Below are 5,570 nucleotides of genomic sequence, written 5' to 3' on the forward strand. Positions count from 1 at the left end.
GAGCAGGGTCTCTCATCGTTGTGGCTTCTTTTGTTGTGGAGCACCCGCTCTAGGCACATGGGCTTGTGGCCCATGGGCTTAACTGCCCCAAGGCACGTGGAATCTTCCCATTCCCGGGATTGGGCCCATGTCCCCCACATGGGGAAGCAGATTCCCAACCACTGGACCACCAGGGAAGTCCTGTTGCAAGACTTTTTATTTATTTTTAATTTTAGAACAATTACAATACTGTGGTGGCTTCTGCCACACATCAGCATGGACCAGCCATCGCTGTACTTATGTTCCCTCCACTGTGGAAATCTTTTAATCCTGGAATCCTTTGTTCTTGAAGCTGTCCATGCAGGTCTGGTCATAATGTCCCTTTAAGCCACTGACAAGACAAAAGGTTCTGTCTGTTCTGCCACTTTTTATCTCTATACGAATGGGAAAGTGTTACACCTTTCAAGTTCAGAGCCTGGAGAATAGTTTAGTCCCTCAGTCGTGTCTGACTCTCTGTGTCCCATGGGCTGCGACCCTCCAGCCTCCTCTGTCCCTGGGGGTTCTCCAGGCAAGAATGCTGGGGTGGGTTGTCATTTCCTTCTCCAGGAGATCTTCCCAATCAAGGGATTGACTCAGGTCTCCTGCATTGCAGGCAGATTCTTTATCCTCTGAGTCACCAGGAAAGCCAACCAGTAACATAATGCGATTCAATATTTCCTCCCACAATTAACATTGCCATTGTTTTCCATTTACTTTTATCATGGACATGGTGGGATTTGGGCATCATGCTTTCACTCTCAGTGTAGCATAACACTGACGTGGAATACACCATAAATTTTAGAATAGAAGTATGAATACAATGCTAGATTTCTCATTAAAGATAAAAAGATATGCAACAAGCAACAAAGATTTACTGTATAGCATGGGGAGCGATAGTCAATGTCTTGTAATAACCTAAATTGGAAAATAATCTGAAAAATAATGTATGCGTATTTGTATAACTGAAAATCACCTTGCTGTGCATCTGAAACATTGTAAGTCAACTACCCTTCGATAAAATATGTATATGATGAAATTAAAAACAGAACCAGTAAAATAAATAAATTTTAAAAGAAAATGAAGTCACTCAGTCATGTCTGACTCTTGGCAACCCTATGGACTGTAGGCGGGCAGGTTCCAATGTCTGCGGGATTTTCCAGGAAAGAATACTGGAATGCATTGCCATTTCCTTCTCCAAACAGTGCAGGCCAACTGCAGCATCCTCCCTGATGGTCTGTGTGCTCACTCTCACATTCCATCTCTGCATGGGGTGTGTTCACATGGCACCCTGAGCTGCCCAAAAGAGTCTCAGCCCAGATGGTGAGTTTGTGGAAGGTCCCTGGAAGGAAGTCAGAGGCTGAGTCCCAGGACCTCCCCACCCCCAATCCCCAGCTCAGCTCAGGAGCCCTTCCAGGTTTCACCAGCATCACTCTAGAATCCCAGTGTCCCGACCTTGCCCCCCACCAAGTGCCCGGGACCCAAGTGAAATATGGGTCCCAGGAGACCTGGGAGAACCCACCTGCGGGGTTCGGGGGCCTCTGGCCCAGGCTCAGCCCTGCAAGTCAAAGATTGCCACCGAAAGCTTGGGCTGATTCTCTCCCCGTCAGGATCCCTGGCCCCTCCAGCTGCCCGAGCCCTGAAGTTCCCATGAACTGGTGGCAGGGTGGGCGTCCTGTGCCCTCCTGCAGTCCCCTCCCTGCCCTGCACATCTGGCCAAGGAGGAGAAGCTCAGAGAGGATGGACGGCATGTCTGTAGCTCTGAGTGCCCAGCTGCCCCCACCCCCGCCCTGTACAGATGAGGACATCACGGGGCCCTAGAGGACAAACAGGATATGGTCCCTGGGGGGCTGTGCTGCCCCTCGGGGTTCCCACAGCCGTGGACTCGCAGAAGGGGGCGGCGCCTCCATGGACCCGGCTCCGATGTCTCCAGGCAGGGCTCAGGAGGCATCTCAGCCCAGACCTGAGGTCTCAGCTCTTTCTTTTTCTGCCCAGTCTGATCACCTACTCTAGAGGGTGGGACCCAGGTTCTCATTCTGAGTCAGGCCCTGACAGTCTGACTCCAACTAGGACTCAAAACTTTATTTTTCTAGTCCCCTCCAGAAATGGAATTACTTCTCATCTTTGGTCAGTTCATAGATTATTGCAGACCACCTACTGTGTACCAGGCATTGGTGCCACACAGCAGAAATACATCCATGACCCAGGTAAACCCATCTTCTGTACTTGAAGAACTCAGATTGTGCAGAATGCAGGCATCAAATGCTAATAGTCAATCATTTTCTTAAAAGAAATATGAGAATAACTGGGGTTCATGTCTACACTGTCAACATTCAAAACAATGAAGATCATGGCGCATCTCGTCCCAGCACTTTGTGGCAAAAAAAAAAAAAAAGTGAAGAAGTGGAAACTGGCATAATTTCCTTTCCTGATTTCCAAAATCACTACTGACAGTGGCTGCAGCCATTAAATTAAAAGACACCTGATCCTTGGAAGAAAAGTTATGACAAACCTAGACAGCATATTAGAAAGCAGAAACATCATTTGCCGACAAAGTTCTGTATAGTCAAAGCTATGGTTTTTCCAGTAAGCATGTACAGATGGGAGGAAAGAAAAAGTCAAAGTGAAAGTTACTCAGTCATGTCCAACTCTTTGTGACCCCATGGTCTATACACTCCATGGAATTCTCTAGGCCAGAATACTGGAGTGGGCAGCCTATCCCTTCTCCAGGGGTCTTCCCTACCCAGGAATCAAACTGGGGTCTCCTGCATTGCAGGAGGATTCTTTATCAACTGAATGGTCAGGGAAGAACTACAGATGTGAGATTTGGTTGTAAAGAAGGCTGAGTGCTGAAGAACTGATGCTTTCAGACTGTGGTGCTGGAGAAGATTCTTGAGAGTTCCTTGGACTGTAAGGAGATCAAACCAATCAATCTTAAAGGAAATTGATCCTGAATATTCACTGGAAGGACTGATGCTGAAGCTGAAGCTCCAATAATTTGACCACATGATGCAAAGAGCCAACACATTGGAAAAGACCCTGATGCTGGGAAAGATTGAAAGCGGAGGAGAAGAGGGTGACAGGATGAGATGGTTGGATGGCATCAATGACTCAATGGACATGAGTCTGAGCAAATTCTGGGAGATAGTGAAGGACAGAGAAGCCTGGTTGACAGTCCAGGGGGTCGAGAAAGTCAGACATGATTTAGTAACTGAACAACAGCAACGTGTACACTGTAATTGAGGGAATAGCTGTTTGAAGAGGCAGAGAGCCATGAGGTAGGAGCGAGTACATTCTAGAGAGACAAGGACATTCCTTAGAACCCTGGGGACACAGGGACTTTCTGAGGGGGAGCAGGGGGACTTGGCGGTTGTCATGTCAGCTGTTATCCGCTCTGCAAGGCCGTTCAATTTTATTTTTAAGAGAAATGGAATATATAAGCAAAAGACTATGATAAAAATTTATGAAGGTCATATTATATTAGCTGCTATAGAGAAAAGGGAAGTGAGGGAAAATTGCTTGGTCGCGTCCAGCTCTTTGTGACCCAATGGACTATACAGTCCGTGGAATTCTCCAGGGCAGAATACTGCAGTGGGTAACCTTTCTCTTCTCCAAGGGATCTTCCCAACCCAGGGACTGAACCCAGGTCTTCCACACTGCAGGCAGATTCTTTACCAGCTGAGCCACAAGGAGAGCATAAATTAAAAAAAATTTTTTAAAGAAATAATGCTTGATCTTCAATATCTCAATATGGGTGTGTCAACCAGCATTCTAAATGAGTTATGTGGATTTTTCATATTAAAATTACCCCTTTGATAAGGCAAAAACCCATTAACAAGTGATAGAAATGATAGAGTTTACCTTTGTGTCTACTTCTGATTGGGAGTAGAAAAGGAACTTGAGTCTGAGTGTTCTCAAAAGAGCTGATATGAGAGAGCACACAAATGTTAAATGGCCCATTTTCTTAGTGTGTGTGTGTGTGTGTGTCTGTGTGTGTGTGTTTGTGTGTGGTGTAACTGTACCATTATCATTTGGAGGGAAGAAGAGGTGAGAGCTGAGGTTGGGAGGTTTACCTCTGGAGGACCATGAACAGGACTGAATTCAGATAGAAGAGTTTGGAGTTGGCCCTGAAGATGGTGGGCACCATGGAAGGATTCGGGGCAGAAAGCAGATTCTGAAATGGAAGTTAGAAAGATGAAATGTGGAGGGTGAACTGGAGATGAAGTGTGTCTCTGCACCTCAGAACCCAGGGAGGTTATGGCTGGGACCCAGGTGTGGCTGTGGGCTGGACTATGGGGGTGGAGAGGACGGCAGGGGTCAGTGGGACCCTGGAGGCTGAATTCTTTTACTGTGTGATTGAATACAAGATGTAAGAGTCGAGGAGTTGAGTGTGACCTTCACTCCCCACCTTGGTTGGGTGGAGGCACCAGCGATGCCCTCAGAGACCTGGCGAACCAAGGGGTGGGGGAGTGAGGAGGGCTGGGGAGTTTTGCAAAGTACACTCTGCTCTCACAAGAAAGCACAACTCTTCCTCTTGGGCCCAGAGGGCAGGCTTTACTTCTCCCAGTGACAGGCCAGTGTCTGTAAAAAGCAGATTGTGTCTCTGTCCCCTTGAGGGGAAGCATGTGAGTCATTTCTGTCTCTTCAAGGCATCCTGTGATGTTGCATGTTGCTCTCCTCTTCAACCAACGGAGACTCAGGGTTAGACAAGAATGGTCCTCGTCAGAGCTCCTGATCCAGGACAGACGCATATATTAATACATATGGTATACTTCCATGAAGTGACATAAGAAAGGAAGTAGCCTGCTAACGTCATCAACCGCCTCAGGAAGTGGTATTGCCACCACTGAAATCTATTGATCGATCGATCTATCTATCTATGCATCATGGAGAATGGAATGCAAACCACTCCAATATTCTTGCCTGGAGAATCCCATGGATAGAAGATCCTGGCAGACTACGGTCCAAAGGGTCACAAAGAGTTGGACACGACTAAGAACATGTATCATCTATCTACCCAGTTTCACTGAGTTATAATTGACTTGACTTACATATATTATGAAATGATTACACTTTCAGATATATTTATTGCACAGCAGTGTGGTATATGCTCACTCACAGTAGCAACAAGAAACGAAGCCCCAGCACGTCTTCATTTCTAGCGATCCTGACATTTCTCTTAGTAAAACAGTTCTTGGGCAGTTTAGTTCTAAGCCGGGAGGAAGATCACACACAGAGAGGTCAATGAGCAACGAAGGCTCCGTGGAGCTTGATCTTCACCCCACTTGCCAGCTCAGTTCACACCGGGGGCCTCATGGTGTTATCCTGTTCAGCCCTCTGCTTGGTTGAGCCAAGCCACACTGTGCCACTAGTTGTTAATTTAAAAGATTCTCAAATCCTTTTTTCAGTGAAAACAAGCAAAAATAAACAATAAGCCCAAATATCTATGGATTAACTTAGCACATGCAAAGACTCCTTGGGGCAAGTGTTCCCTCTGCAGCCCTCAGTGATCTGGAGTGGAATGTGCAGTAGAATTCTCTGTGGTGAGGGGACTT

Source organism: Budorcas taxicolor, chromosome 18 (genome assembly GCF_023091745.1).
Source record: "Budorcas taxicolor isolate Tak-1 chromosome 18, Takin1.1, whole genome shotgun sequence".
Classification (NCBI taxonomy): Eukaryota; Metazoa; Chordata; class Mammalia; order Artiodactyla; family Bovidae; genus Budorcas; species Budorcas taxicolor.